This window comes from Equus asinus, chromosome 26, assembly GCF_041296235.1.
Source record: "Equus asinus isolate D_3611 breed Donkey chromosome 26, EquAss-T2T_v2, whole genome shotgun sequence".
Classification (NCBI taxonomy): Eukaryota; Metazoa; Chordata; class Mammalia; order Perissodactyla; family Equidae; genus Equus; species Equus asinus.
The window spans coordinates 17,570,471-17,587,360 of NC_091815.1; the positions used below are offsets into that span (position 1 = coordinate 17,570,471).

The window sequence follows — 16,890 nt, forward strand, 5'->3', positions numbered from 1 at the left end:
CTCCTTCATAATCATCTCCGCCATCTCCGTCATCATCATCATCATCATCATGTTACAAACAGTTAATACTTATTGAGACCTTTTTATGTTCCTGGCGCTGAGGTAAATGCATTACATATATTATCCCTTTTAATGGTAATTCCTTAATTTCTAGTGAGGTTGAGTTTTTTTTTCTGAAACTCATTGGCCACTGTGATCCTTCATTATAGAATTTCCCGCTAATTTTCTTCACCCACTTTCTCTTGTATGATTGTCATTTAATTATTGGTTTGTAAGCACTCTTACATAATAAGGATATTAAACACTTTTGTTGCAAAAATGTTTTCCCCCAGTTTGTGGTCTAACATTTAGTTTTGTTTATGACCATTTTGACATAAAGAATTTTGCCATTTTGTAAGTATTCAAATCTATCAGTCTTTTATTTTATGGATTATGCCTTTATGTATACTCCTAGAAAGTACTTGCACACCATGACATCAGATAAATATTCATGTATTTTTCTTGAAATCTTTCTATGATTTCAAAGTTCATATTTAAATATCTTATCAATCTGAAATTTGTTAGTGAATGTTGTGCTGTAAAAATATTTTTCTCTTTCCACATGGTCCGCAGATTGACCCAATTTGACTCACTGAATTCTTCATCTTTTCCCCACTGGTTTGAAATGCCACATTTATCTTATATGAAATTCGTATTTACATGAGCCTGCTTCTGCTCTCTTTGTACAGTTTCATTGATTTATCTGTCCATTCTTGCAATTAAACCAGACCGTTTGAATATATACAAAGCTCCGAGTACATCACTGCATGGTGCGTCCTTGGCAGTGCAAGCTCCTCCTCATCCTTATATTTTTTCAAAATGTTGATGGCAATTCTAAAGTTCCAGATGAATTTTAGGATAATTTTATAAAGCATCACTCTCTCCAAAGTCCCACTGGTATTTTGACTTGGATCCCTTAATTGAACTTCTGAGGACTATAGAGAGAATTGATAACTTTATATTTCTTCTTTATTTTAATTCAGTAACATGACACATGTTCCCAGTCACACTCTTTATTCCCCTTTCATCATCTTTCTATACATTTCTTGAGAACTTTATCCTAGATATTTTATGGGGTTTTTTTTGGCAATAGTGAATGGTATTTTTTAAATATCATTATATCACCAGCATGTAGAAAAACTATAATTTTTTATTTATGTGTTCATTTTGACCAAGTTTTCTTTCTGAATTCACTTAACAGCATACTGATTTTTCAGTTTATTCCCTTGGGTTCTCCAAGTAGGCAATTCTATCGCATGTAAATGACAGTAAGTGTGTCAGTTCCTTTCAAATAGTCCCCCTTCTTATTTTTTATTCTTGTTTTATTCCATTGGCTGGACTTGAAGGACCGTGTTGAATGTGGCAGAGACCGTGAGAATCTGTTCATTTTTAGACAGAAATGCCTCCAGTTTTCATTCTAGACCGTGGTTCAGCTGTTGTTTTGAAACTGGGAGCATCATTCTTGATCAAGAAGGTTTAATTCTATCATATAATAGGTGTTAGGTTTTGGATTTCATTTCCTGGGCGTGGGTGCTGAATTTTATTATAAACCATTTCAATAGGAGATATGTAAAAATTTTCTGTCTTGATGTATTAATATATTCAGATATATTAATTATCCTTGTATCTTTTAAGGAAAAAACTTATTTAGCTAGATAATATTATTCTTTTATTCCCCTGCCAGATTTTTTTCATCATATTTTATTTAATATTTTCATGTTACGTTCACAAGTGAGTTACTCTTTTTGAACTATCTGTGCCCAGCTATGATAGTAGAGTTCCCACAGCTTCATGAAACGAATTCGGCAGGCTCTTTTGTCTGTCTTCCACATATGAGTAAAATCATACAGGATTTGTCTTTCGCTGTCTGAGTACTTTAGCTCAGCATAATCCCCTCAAGCTCTATCGATGTGGTCGCAAACACCATTTCATCCTTTTTCATGGCTGGATAGTAACCCTCTGTACATATATATAGATAGATATATACCACATCTTCTTTATCCATTCCTCAGTTGATGGGCACTTGGGTTGCTTCCACATCTTGGCTATTGTGAGTAATGCTGCAGTGAGCACAGGAGTACATATATCTTTTCATAATAATGTTTTTGTTTTCTTTGGAAAAATACGCAGAAGTGGAATATCGGGATCATTTGGTATTTCTATTTTTAATGTCTTGAGAGATCGCCGTACTGTTTTCCACAGTGGCTGCACCAGTTTGCGTTCCCACCAGCGTGCGAGGCTTCCCGTTTCTCCACATCCTCTCCAACATCTGCTATTTCTTTACTTTTGATAATAGCCATTCCAATGGGTATGAGATGATATCTAATTGTGGTTTTGATTTGCATTTCCCTAATAATTAGTGATATTAAACATTTTTCATGTGCCTGTTGGCCATCTGTGTATCTTGTTTGGAAAAATGTCTCTTCAGATCCTCTGCCCGTTTTTTAATCAAATTGTTTATATGTGGTTGAGTTGTATGAGTTCTTTATGTATTTTGTGATGGATGGAAACTAGACTTTTGGCAATGTACACATGAGGTATGTGGGCAAAAGTTGAGATATAATGATGTACACCTAAAACTTATATAATGTGACAAACCAATGTTACTTCAATAAAAAACAAATAAATAAAATAAACAAAAAAGTGAATTGGGTAGTGTGTTTAGGGGTTACTTATGCTATAAACTGTTTATATAAAAAATACACTTTTGATAAAAGCATCTGGTATTTGCTCTTTTGTTGAAAGTAAATTTTTGATAACTTTTAAGCATTTTTATCTTAAATATTTGTGCAAGATTCCTATAGTCTTGAGGGTTTTTTTCTTAAAAAGCAACCAATGGGCGTCGGCCCCCTGGTGTAGCAGTTAAGTTTGGCATGTTCTGCTTCGGCAGCCTGGGTTCGCAGGTTTGGATCCCAGGCGCAGACCTGCACCACGTGTAAGCCACACTGTGGCAGCATCCCAGATACAAAGGGGAGGAAGATTGGCACGAGTATTAGTTCAGGGCTAGTCTTCCTCAAGCAGGAAGAAAAAAAGGAAGATTGGCAACAGGGCTAATCTTCCTCAGCAAAAAACAAACAAAAGAACAATTCATATACACATTCTCTAACTAAATTATTATAAAAATACTATTTTAAAAACGATTTAATTATTCACATTTTTCTCATAATTTCTTTACATGTTTGAGAGAGAATTTTCTCCTCATTTTCTTGCTAAAAATATCGGAAATTGACCTATAGTTTTCAAGAAGCCAGACTTAGATTTATTAGTCCTGCTGCTTATTTATTTTTGCTCTCAAAAATAGTTTACTTTGGTCAATTTAATAATTAAAACAAAGAATTACTAATATCATAATATTGACTTGTGGACTATTTATATCCTTTATTTTTCTAAGTGTATATTTATACATATACAAATTTTTGTATATACAATATACAATATATATGCAAATTACATATTATATTTGTATATATACTTATATATCATATACCTAAAAGCTTTTAAATTAAATATGTTAAATATTCATTATATATATTAAATGTTTACTATATATTAAGGCATTTCACTTTATTATATTTTCTTTTTCCTCTACATTTGCAGTTTCTTTTCTAATATCTTACATTTAATAATCTCTTTACATTTATCCTTTTAGATTTAATAATGAAAGTACACAGACTATGAATTTTCCTAAATTCAGCCTTGCTAGCATCCCATGAGTTTTGCCTCTTAGTGATCTCTTCGTCATTATTTTATATTCTGCTTACTATAATTTCAATCCATATTTACAAGAAAAACTTTTAAACCATCAAAAATTGCACAACCAACATTTTTTCCTATTTTAATTATTTAATTTTATTTCTTCTAAGTAAAGGTAATGACTGTATTTTGTAAGTAAATTTAATATAGAAAAGTGCCTACAATTAAAATGAGAAGATCACAAATTAATGATATGGTTTTTTGGGGGGGTTTTTGGGGGGGGGTTGGGTTTTTTCTTTTAAAGAATGGCACCTGAGCCAACATCTGTTGTCAATCTTCTTTTTCTTTTTTTTCCTTTCCCCCTGAAGCCCCCCAGCACACAGTTGTACATTCTAGTTGTGGGTCCTTCTGGTTGTGCTGTCTAGGACGCCACCTCAGCAAGGCCTGATGAGCAGTGCCATGTCCACACCCAAGATCCAAACCAGTGGAACCCTGGGCCACCGAAGCGGAGCACACAAACTTAACCACTCGGCCACGGGGCCGGCCCCCTTAATGATAGTTTTAACCACATAAAAAATAAAAATTTCTCTACAGCAAATGACATGATGAACTAAGTTTTAAAAAGGACAGTTATGAAGATTTTGTAACATTTGACAAAGAGCTTACTTAATCAAGGAGAAAAAAAATTAACACAAATTTAGAAAAATAAGCACAGAATATAAACAGAGCACCAGTCAATATTTCTAATTCTCTGCTTTTAAACATTCAATTAACCAACGCAAATAAAAGAAAAGAACCGAAGATGATTCAGTACAACTCGTTTATGCCCTTGGCCCATTTTTGTATTAATGTTGTCTTTTTCTTATTGATTAAAAATATAGCAATTTCACTAGTGCTTTATAGTATACTGTGAAAACATTTTTGTTGTGATTTGTCATTTATGTTTTAATTTTAAGAGCAATTTGATGTATATTCCTAAAAATGTAGGAGGTCAAATCTATCAGTCTTCTCCATAGAAAACATTTATGTACTCCCCCACCCAAAATTTAGCTCACCACAGTTTCATTCAATCCTTTTAGCCAAAGAAACCATAAAACTCTAGCGGTTTCTTGAAAATTCTGTCCGTTCATTAACATGTTAATAGTATCATGGCATGGCGTACAAAGTTTCTTTTTATAAGAATCATCACAATTTCTCCGAATTTATTTACTGAGAATTTTTTAATTAAATTCACAATTTCCACAGTGTGTATTATTAAGCATGTGTCATCAATTTTTACCTTAAAATAATACATGAGTGTGCATGATAATTACATATTTCTCTGAGTACGGCTGTCTTAAAAAAATCTGTTCACACCTCCCAAAACTTGTATTTAAATTCAAAAAGCTCTGTGTTCTTCATTCAAGGCTTCGATCACTGCAGTACCTGAAAAACAGGAAGTTGTCAATTTTGCTTAAAATGAAATATGTGGATAAATAAAATGTGTTAATACATACTAGCATCTTGAGTTCTGCTGAAATGACATAGAGTACGTTAACCCTGCTACAGTTAATACACCAAGATTTTTATATACTCAGCTCGTTTATAAACTTGGACCTCATATTTGATTTTATTGGTCTCACCTTGTCTTTATGTTAAGAATACACCATTTTGATATTTGTCACTTAATAATATAATTTATAAAATATGTCGATAGAATACACTTGCTTCCCTCTCCCCCACCCACATGTGTCTTTGTCCACAGTTTTGGTTTTATCCTTCCAGTTTTGTCTTTCTAGGTTATTTTGTCAATTTCAAAAAGGAGCCAAGGAGGGGAGAGACGGGGAAAGGAAGGAATTGCGTCAGTTTTGACTGGCTTTGTGTTCCTGTTGAAAGCCGTTTAGGGGAGCAGACTTCCCTGCCCTCCTCACCTCGTGTGGCCTCCCATCATCCCCATTCTTCCCCTGGTTGGTTTTCTCTGTAGTCTCTGTCAATACCCGACACTCTATGATACACTTGTTGGTTTCATATGCTGTTTATGGTCCATCTCCCAGCTGGAATATATGCTCCACAAGCAGAGGGACCGTCTGCTGCTCATCACTGTATCTTCAGCGCCAGGCATGAGGTATGTACTCAACCAACATTTCTTTAATCAAGTGCTTGGTGCTCATAGTTTTTGAGTTGATTCTCTTAGGTTTTTCAGGTACATAATCATATCATCTGCAAACAGTGATGCATCCTTCTTCCTGCTCAACTTTTATTCTCATGTCATTTTCCTATCTAATTACATTAACTAACAATTCCAGAATTATGCTAAATAATAGCAATGATTGAGTACATACTTATTGTGTTACTGATTTTAAAGAATGTTTTCAGTATCTCACGCGGTGCTGTCTGTCATTTGAGATAGACATATTTGTTAATCATGTTAAGGAAGGATATTTCTTTACCTATTTTACTGAGAAAATCCAGGAGAAGCATTTTAAATTTTGTTAAATGTTAAATAATAGCAGTGATAGAAGGCCCCCTTGTCTTCTTACTCATTTTATTGTAAATGTTTTGATTGTTTTGCCATTAAGCCCAATGTCAGCTATTGTTTTTGGAACGTATATTTATGTTCGTTGTGTTTTGAGAGTAGTCTTGATTTCATGGAAGTTCCTTGAAGGTTGAAAAGAAAGGAGAGTGTCTAGGTCTATGACTACTCACGGGTGGTTCTTTTTTTTAGATTATTTTATTGAGGTCACATTGGTTTATAACATTGTGTTAATTTTAGGTATACATCATTATATTTTGGCTTCTGTATAGATTACATCACCAAAAGTCTAGTTTCCATCCGTTACCGTATATATATGCCCCTTTACCCATTTTGCCCTCCCCCAACCCCTTCCCCTTTGGAAACCACCAATCTGTTCCCCTTATCTATGTGTTTGTTTGTTTGTTTATCGTCCACATATGAGTAAAATCACACAGTATTTATCTTTCTCTATCTGACATTTCGCTTAGCATAATACCCTCAAGGTCCATCCATGTTGTGGCAAATGACATGATTTCACCTTTTAATGGTTGAGTAGTGTTCCACTGTGTATATATTGGCTATTGTGAATAATGCTGCAATGAACCTAGGGGTATATATCTTTTCACATTAGTGTTTTCATGTTTTCTGGAAAAATACGCAGAAGTGGAAGAGCTGGATGATATGCTAGTTCTATTTTTAATTTTTTGAGAGATCTCTATACTGTTTTCCACAGTGGCTGCACCAGTTTGCATTCCCACCAGCAGTGTCCGAGGGTTTCCTTTTCTCCACATCCTCTCCAACACTTGTTATTTCTTCATTTTTGATAATAACCATTCTGACAGGTGTGAGATGATATCTCATTGTAGTTTTGATTTCCATTTGCCTAACAATCAGTGATGTTGGACATCTTTTCATGTGCCTATTGGCCATCTGTATATCTTGTTTGGAAAAATGTCTGTTCAGATGCTCTGCCCATTTTTTGATTGGATTGTTCATTTTTTGCTGTTGAATTGAATGAGTTCTCTACATATTTTGAAAATTAATCCCTTATTGAATATATGATTTGCAAATATTTTCTCCCAGTTGGTGGGTTGTCTTTTTGTTTTGTTGATGGCTTCCTTTGGCTTGCAGAAGCTCCTTAGTCTGATGTAGTCTCATTTGTTTATTTTTTCTTTTGTTTCCCTTGCCTAGTGACACATGGTACTCAAAAAGATACTGCTGAGACTGATGTCAAAGAGTGTACTGCCTATGTTTTCTTCTAGGAGTTTTATGGTTTCAGGTCTTACCTTCAAGTCTTTAATCCATTTTGAGTTAATTTTTGTTTGTGTTGTAAGATAATGGTCTACTTTCATTCTTTTGCATGTGGCTGTCCAGTTTTCCCAATACCGTTTATTGAAGAGACTTTCCTTTCTCCATTGTATGTTCTTGGCTCATTTGTCAAAGATCCACTGTCCATAGATGTGTATCTTTATTTCTAGGATCACGATTTTGTTCCACTGATCTGTGTGTCTGTTTTTTCTGCCAGTATCATGCTGTTTTGGTTACTATAGCTTTGCAGTATAATTTGCATTCAGGGAGTGTGATACCTCCAGCTTTGTTCTTTTTTCTCAGGATTCCTTTGGCTATTCAGGGTCTGTTGTTGTTCCATATAAATTTTAGGATTCTTTGTTCTATTTCTGTAAAAAATGTCATTGAGATTCTGACTGGGATTGCACTGAATGTGTAGATTGCTTTAGGTAATACAGATATTTTAGCTATGTTTATTCTCCCAATCCATGAGCACAGAATATCTTTCCATTTCTTCATGTCTTCTTCAGTTTCATTCAATAATGTCTTATAGTTTTCAATGTATAGGTCTTTCACCTTCTTGGTTAAATTTGTTCCTGTCATTTTATTCTTTTTGTTGCAATTGTGAATGGGATTGTATTCTTGATTTCTCTTTCTGCTAGTTCATTGCTAGTGTATAGAAATGCAATTGATTTTTGTATGTTGATTTTGTGCCCTGCAAATTTACCATACTCATTTATTATTTCTAATAGTTTTTTGGTGGATCCTTTAGGATTTTCTATATATTGAATCATATCATCCACAAATATTAACAGTTTTACTTCTTCCTTTCCAATTTGGATCTCTTTTCTTTCTTTTTCTTGCCTAATTGCTCTGGCTAAAGTTTCCAATACTGTGTTGAATAAGAGTAGCAAGAATGGGCATCCTTGTCTTGCTCTTGTTAGTAGAAGAATAGCTTTCAGGTTTTCACTATTGAGTATGATATTGGCTGTGGGTTTGTCATAAAGGCCTTTATTATGTTGAGGTGCTTTCCTTCTATATCTATTTTATTGAGAGTTTTTATCACAAATGAACGTTGGATCTTGTTAACTGCTTTCTCTGAGTCTTTTGAGATGCTAATGTGATTCTTATTCATTTTGTTAGTGTGGTGTATCACACTGATTGATGTGCAGATGTTGAACCATCCCTGCATCCCTAGAATAAATCCCACTTGATCATGGTGTGCAATCCTTTTAATGTGTTGTATTCGATTTGCTAATGTTTTGTTGAGAATTTTTTCATCTATGTCCATCAGTGATATTGGCCTGTAATTTTCTCTTTTTGTGTTGTCATTGTCCGGTTTGGTATCAGGGTAATGTGTAAAATAAGTTAGAAAGCATCTCATCCTCTTCAATTTTTTGGAATAATTTGAGAAAGGTATTAGATCTTCTGTGAATGGTAAAATTCATCAGAGAAGCTGTCTGGTCCTCGAGTTTTGGTTTTGGGAGATTTTTGATTACTGTTTTAGTCTCTTTACGTGTGATTGGTCTACTGAGATTCTCTATTTCTTCTTGATTCAGTTTTGAGAGGTACATAACCTCCCTGCTTCTTGAGATAGGCCTGTATAAATTGCTATAAATTTTCCTCTTATTATCACTTCTGCTGCATCCCATAAGTTTTGGTATGTTGTATTTTCATTTTCACTTGTCTATAGGTATTTTTTAACTTGTCCTTTGATTTCTTCCTTGATCCAATAGTTTTTTAGTAGCATGTTGTTTAGTCTCCACATATTTGTGACTTTTCCAGCTCTCTTCTTATACTTGATTTCTAGTTCATACCATTGTGGTCAGAAAAGATGGTTGATATGATTTCATTCTTCTTAAATTTATTGAGGCTTGTTTTGTTTCCCAACAGATGGTCTATCTTTGAGAACGTTCCATGTGCACTTGAGAAGAACGTGTATTCTCCTGCTTTTGCATGGAATGTTCTATATGTATCTATTAAGCCCACCTGGTCTAGTGTTTTGTTTAAGGCCACTGATTCTTTGCTGACTTTCTGTCTGGATGATCTGTCCATTGATGTTAGTGGAGTGTTGAAGTCCCTACTGTTATTGTGCTGCTGTCAATTTCTCCCTTTGAGTCTGTTAACAGTTGCTTTATATACTTAGATACTATGTTAAGTGTATATATATTAATAAGAGTTACGTCCCCTTGGTAGAATGTCTTTTTTATCATTATGTAATGATCTTTGTCTCTTGATATCTTTTTTGGTTTGAAGTCTGTTTTGTCTGATATAAGTATGGCTACACCTGGTTTTTTCAGGTTGCCATTTGCTTGGAGTATCATTTTCTATCCCTTCACTCTGAGCTTATGTCTGTCTTTAGAGCTGAGATGTGTTTCCTGGAGGCAGCATATTGTTGGATTTTGTTGTTTTTAATCCATCCAGTCATTCTGTGTCCTTTGATTGGTGAATTCAATCCATTTACATTTAAAGCGGTTATTGATATATGAGGGCTTAAGACTGCCAGTTTATCTTTTGTTTTCTGCTTGTTCTATATTTCAATTGTTTCTTTTTCCTTGTATTTCTGTCTGCCATTTCAGTTGGTAGTTTTCTGTAATGTTTTTCTCAGTTTTCTCTTTACTTATGATTTTTAAATCTGCTCTGATTTTTGTTTTGTGGTTATATGAGGATTGTATAAAGGATCTTGTAGATGAGATGGTCCTTTTGCTGCTGAGAGCATCTTGTCTCCATTAGTCTATGCAGATTCTACCTTTTCCCTCTTCTCCTTCTGTTTTTGTTGTCACAAATTATCCATTTTTGTGTTATGATTTTGAAACCAAAATGAAGTGGTTACTGTCATTTTTTTATGCTTTATATCCCTTTAGTTTTTATGTTATAATTAAGCATTTACTAACCTATTCTGATATAGAGTTTCAGTTTTCTGATTCCGTCTATTTATCTCCTCGCTCAAAGCTTCATAAATCTTTGCCTTTTGGCTTCAGGTAGGAGGACTTCTTTCAACATTTCTTGTAAGACATGTCCAGTGACAATGAACTCCTTCTGCTTTTGTTTGTCTGAGAAAGCCTTTATGTCTCCTTCTTAAATGAAAAGTAACTTTGTTAGATAGAGTATTCTTGGCTGATAGTTTTTGTCTTTTGATATTTTGAAAGTATCATTCCACTCTCTCTGAGCCTGTTAGAGTTTCTGCTGAGATATCTGCTGATAGCCTGATGGGAGTTCCTTTGTAAGTTATTTTCTTCTCTCTGGTCGCCCTTGATATCCTTTCTTTGTCATTGACTTTTAACAGTTTTAATAGAATATGCCCTGGAGATGGCCTTTTTGGATTGAGATCATTAGGAGTTCTATTAGCTTCAAGTACTTGTATATCCAGTTCCTTCCCTAGGTTTGGGAAGGTCTCAGCTATTATTTCTTTGAAAAAGCTCTCTGCTCCTTTCTCCTCTCTTCTCCTTCTGGGGTATCCATAATCCTTATTTTATTTTTCCTAATTGAGTCAGATATTTCTTGTAGAATTTCTTCATTTTTAAAAAAAATCTTAGTTCTCCCTCCACTTCCACCTGAATCATTTCTAGATTTCCATCTTTGAGCTCACTAATTCTCTCTTCCCAATGGCCAGCTTTGTTTTCAATGCTTTCAAATTTATTTTTCATCTCATTAATTATGTTCTTCACCTACAGAATTTTTGTTTGGTTTTTATTCATAGCTTCAATCTCTTTGGTGAAATACTCTTCCTGTTCATTAATTTTATTCCTGAGTTCATTGAACTGTCTTTCCTAGTTTTCTTATAATTCTCTAAGTTTCTTCATGACAGCTATTGTGAATTCTCTGTCAGTTAGGTTATATTCTGTGACTCAAGTTTGGTGCCTGGAGAGTTGCCATCTTCTTTCTGTTCTGATGTGTTACTGTAGTAATTCATGGCACTTGATGAGTTGATCCTCTGCCAGTGCATTTGTGGTAGGAACCACCTTTCTTATTTGGGTGAGGCTTTGGTTAGTTTGGTCTGAGCTGCTTCTGGTTGTGTTTGAGAGCTGCACTTTCCACCCTCTGTTGCCTCTGCCAGAGGCCTTGTCAGTGCCCTCGTTGTGCTGCTTGTTTCTCCAAGGTTCCTGGTGCCTTGCTGCTTATGATGTCACTACAGTCACGGGTGCCACCACTGGGGTCACCAGGCTGTGAGCACTTCTGCTTCTGCCATCTCTGGGTCCCTGGCATATGCTGGTTTGCTTTGAAACCTCTGGGCAGGGCCCCCTTCCCCAGCCAGGAAAATTCATGTTTTGGATACTATTCCCACTGCTGGAAATACCAGTGCCACAAGGGGCAGGGGGCTGGGTCACTGGCTCTGCCCTCTGTCCTGAGTCTTCAGCATGTGTGTACCACCTGCCCACTGTGGGGGCAGAGGCTAAGCCATGAGTGCCAACACTGGGGTTAGGATCTGTATTATGGATTGCAGCTGCCAGGGGAGAGAGGGCTGCTCTGTCTCCTGGAGGTTCAGTCCACCCACCTTCAGATGTATAGGTGCATGGATCTCTCCAGCATTCTGGCATGCTGTGCAGGGAGTCTGTGGCTGATCGATGGATATCTGACTGGTTCTAACTGAGAAGGGAGAGACAAAAGGAACAACTCACTCTGCCATCATGCTGATGTCACAATGAGTGTGGTTCTTTACCAAAGTTTTCCATTCATACCACAATTCTTTGTCCATTTAACTTTTCTTTTTGTTCATCAAGATTAATCTTCATATTTCCCCAAAAAATTATTCATTTCATCCACATTCTTAAAGTTTTTAAATCAGAATTCTACAAAATGCTCTAGTCTAAGTCTTTCAATTCTCTGAGTCTGCAGTTTTTTCCTTTCTCCCTGTTAATATTGTACCTTAGTTTTTCTTAGACATTTACCTATTTTATTGTATTCTAATCTAGCTCTTACTTTTATTTTATACCTCAATTGCTTTTCTGGTCCTCAATTTATCAAATTTCAGCTTTTATCATTATTAATGTCCTTTTCTATTTTATGTCAGTTTAATTTGTTGCTTTTTAATCAACTTTTTGTGTTGAATCTTTAATGAATTTATTTTCCTTTTTGTTTGTTTGATTCTCAAAGGACAAAGAATATGAATTTTCCTCTTAGTACAGTACTGAGAAGGAGATATTTTGTAAAGGCAGTTTCGATTTTATCTTCAGCCTACGGGTTATGTTTTGTTTTGTTTTTGAGGACATGTATTATTGTTTTAATTTTTCAATGGTTAAGTAAAAGGAGCATTTGTCTATTGCTATCTGATACTATTCTTAAAATGGTCAAAGATTGTAACTTGCAGTGTATCTACTTTTTGAGTCTACTGATATTTTGATGGCCTAATTCACGTCCCGTGAGAAGAGACTGGAGTCCGTGTAGAGGCCCAGGCACGGGTGTAGGGCTCAAAGTCCAGACTGAATGCTTCTCCGCTTTGTTTAGTGAGTCAAAGGTTGAGAACTGTGCATTAACCTCAATCATTACAATTGTGGGTTTGTTCATTTCTCCTTATGACTTTGTATAATTTAAAACTTTGTAATTTTGTGCATACCCATCCATAAGAGTTACTCGTTTGTTTTGAGTTGTGTCTTGCACCACTCTGGGACCCATTACAACTATTGTTTAACCTTTTTTTAAATTAAGACTTTATTGTTTTAGATGTTTTAGGCTCACAGCAAAACTGAGATGAAGGTACAGAGGTTTACCTTATAACCCGTGCCCCAACACATGCGTAGCCTCCCCCATTATCAACATCTCCCACCAGAAGTACGTTTGTTACAATTGATGACCCTACACTGACACATCATTATCACCCAAAGGTCATAGTTTACACTATGGTTCACTCTGCCTTGTCCATTCTGTGGGTTTGGATGAATGTATAATAACATGTATTCATCGTTATGATGTCATACAGAATATTTTCACTGCCCTAAAAATTCTCCGTGCTCCTCCTATCCATCCTCTCCTCCCCAACCTCTGGCAACCACTGGTCTTTCTATTGTCTCTACAGTTTTGCATTTTCCCAAATGTCATATAGTTGGAATCATACAGGATGTAGCATTTTCAGATTGGATTTTTTCACTTAGTAATATGCATTTAAGTGTCTTCCATATCTTTGCACAGTTTCATAGCTCATTTCTTTTTAATGCTGAATAATATTCTTGCTTGAATGGACCACAGGTTATTTATCCATTCAGCTACTGAAGGACATCTTCATTGCTTCCAGGTTTTGGTAATTACAGATAAAGCTACAATAAACATCCGTATGCAGACTTTTGTGTGATACCCAAGGAGTGCTGGATGGTATGGTAGGAACACATTTAGCTTTGTAAGAAACCACCAAACTGTCTTCCAAAGTGGCTGCACCATTTTGCATCCCCACCAGCATTTGATGTTGTCAGAGTTCCAGATTTTGGCCATTCTAATAGGTGTATCCCATTATTTTTTAAATCTTTACACAACAACCTTTGCATAGTGCTGTCTGTGCCAGACATCTTACAAATATTTCATTTAATCCCCACAACCTATGAGGTAGGTATTATTACACCCCTTATACAGATGCGGAACTGAGGCACAGAGAGATATGCCTTAGGCGCACCGAGAGCAATCCAGAAGCATGCTTCAACCCAGGTCCCAGAATTTCTGCTCTTTTTAAATTACTTTTTATTAAAATATAATTCACATAACATAAAATTTGCCTCTTGAAAGTGTACAATTCAGTGAGTTAGTATTGTCACAGTGTTGTGCAGCCATCACCACTATCTAATTCCAGAACATTTCCATTGCCTCAAAAAGAAGCCCCGAACCCATCAGTAGTCAGTTCTAACCCCCACTCAAACCCCAGCCCCAGGCTCTAATCTACCTCTTGTCTCTATGAGTTTGCCTATTCTGGACATTTCATATAAACAGAGTCATATAATATGCGGCCTTTTGTGTCCAGCTTCTTCCACTTAACATAATGCTTTCAGCTTCTTTCACTTAACATAATGTTTTTAAGTTTCATCTATATTTTTTGCAAGTATCAGTACTTCATTCCTTTTAATGGGTGAGTAATATTCCATTGTGTTGATATATCGTGTTTCATTTCTATATTTATCAATTCATGGACATTTAGGTTATTTTCGTAGTAGGAATATTATGAATAATGCTTCTATAAACATTTGTCTACACATTTTTATGTGAACATATGTTTGCAGTTCTCTTGGCTATATAGTTTGGAGTAAAATTACTGGGTTATACGTAGGTCTATGCTTAACCTTTGAGAAATTGCTAAGCTGTTTTCCATAGCAGCTGCACTACTTTCTATTTCCACTAGCAATACAGTAGCATTAAAAATGGGAACTATTAAGGGATAAACTTAACATAGTATGTTAAATATGTTAATTTAATATGTGCAAGACCCACAAACTAAAAACTACAAGCTATTAATATAAGAAGGTAAAAAAACATCTAAATATCTGGAGACAGATTCCATGTTTATAACATTCTATGTTTACACAACGGTGTCATCAGTTCTTTCCAAATCGATCAATAGAGTCCATGCAATGCTTATCAAAATCCCAACAGAGCTTTTGTAGAAATTGATGAGCCTTTTATGTTTACATATGTAAATATGTATTTATTTATATGGAAATGCAAATACCTAGAATAGCTAGAACAATTTTGAAACAGAAGAACAATGTTGGATCACTTCTATTACCTGATTTCAAGCCTTACAATCAAGCTGCGGCAGTTAAGACAGTGTGTGTTGATGAAAGGATAAACTTATCGCTCAACAGAATGAAAAAGAAAGGTCAGAAATATACCCACACAAATATGGTCAACTGATTTTTGACAGAAGTATCAAGATAAGGCAATGGGGAAAGGATAGTCTTTTCAACAAATAGGCTGGAAAAACTAAACATCTACATGCATAAAAAAAGAATCTGGACCTCACACCAGACACAAACATTAACCAAAATGAGTTATAGATCTAAATGTAACTAATTCTACATGCTGCCGGAAGAAAACATGCTTTCATAAGAAAGTCATGGCGATCCCAGGCTAGGCAAAGATTTCTTAGGTAAGACACAAAAAGGAAGACCCAGAAAGGAAAAAAATTGATAAATTGGATTTCATTATAATTAGAAACTTTGTGCTTCACAAGGCACCTTTATGAAGATGAAAAGGCAAGGCACGGACCGGGAGGCAATTTTTCAAAAAGGTATCTGAGAAAGGACTTGTATCCAGAGTATACGAAGAACCCATACAATGCCATAAAAAATAAAAATGAGCAAAGATTTTAATAGCTGTTCTACAAAAGAAGATATACAGATGGCAAATAAGCATGTGAAAAGATGCTCAACATCATTAGTCTTTAAGGGAAAGCTAATTAAAACCACAGTGAGATACCATTACACACCTATTAGAATGGCTTGAAAAACATACCAAGTGCTGCCAAGAATGTGAAGCAACTGGAATCCTCGTGTATTGCTGATGGGGATACAAAATGGCACAGCCACTTTGGAAAACAGTTTGGCAGTTTCTTATAAGGTTGAACATACACTTACTATATGATGCAGCCATTACACTCCTAGATATTTACTCAAGAGAAATGAAAACATTCATTCTCACAAAGACTAGGACACAAATGTTCAGAGAAGCTTTATTCTTAATATCCCAAAACTGGAAACAACCCAAATGTCCTTCGTCTGGTAAGTAGATAAGCACAATATGCTACATTCACACAATAGAATACTACACAGCAATAAAAAGGGATGCATTACTCATACAATAAACAGTATGGATGAATCTCAAAAGAATTACGCTAAAGGAAAGAAGCCATGAAAGACTACGTATTGTCTGCTTCCATATCTATAAACTTCTAGAAAAGAAAAGGAGTGGAGGGAAGGAGAGTGACCAGAAAGGGGAAGGAGAGAGCTCTCTGGAGTGACAAAAATGTTCTGTATCATGATCACGCATATGTCAAACTTATCAACTATAAGATTAAATATGGAAGATTTGATTATATGTAAATGTTACTTCAGTAAACCTAATTTTCTAAGAGGGTGCCTAGGAGACAACTTTGCTTAGCCCTTAAACCAACCTCTACTTTCAAGAGATGGTTCAATCGAGTATGGAATTTCAGGTCATATCATTTTTTCTCCACCAAATGTTGAAGGCATTATTTTCTAGAATCCAGTGCTCCTTATGAAACCATGAGTAACAGTCTGATGCCTTTGCCTATGAAGTGACTTTTTCATCTCTCTTTTCTTTTTTTGTGATAATGATATTAACAAACCGTTACTGAGAGCTTATAGTTTTCCAAGTCCTGTTGTACACACAGTATTCCTGGTGCCTTGAAATTTCTCAGCGATAACTCCAGTTGTGACGTC

General features: G+C 35.4%; 1 long non-coding RNA gene across 1 annotated transcript in view; it reads right to left on the minus strand.

The window, feature by feature from the left end:
* Positions 1 to 4,771: 4,771 nt before the first annotated feature.
* The window catches only part of LOC139042169 (uncharacterized), a 45,449-nt gene continuing 33,330 nt past the window's right edge, over positions 4,772 to 16,890 (minus strand). The window contains exon 3 of the long non-coding RNA XR_011498527.1: positions 4,772 to 5,157. This is a non-coding gene — a long non-coding RNA (uncharacterized lncRNA). The remainder of the gene's footprint in view (positions 5,158 to 16,890) is intronic.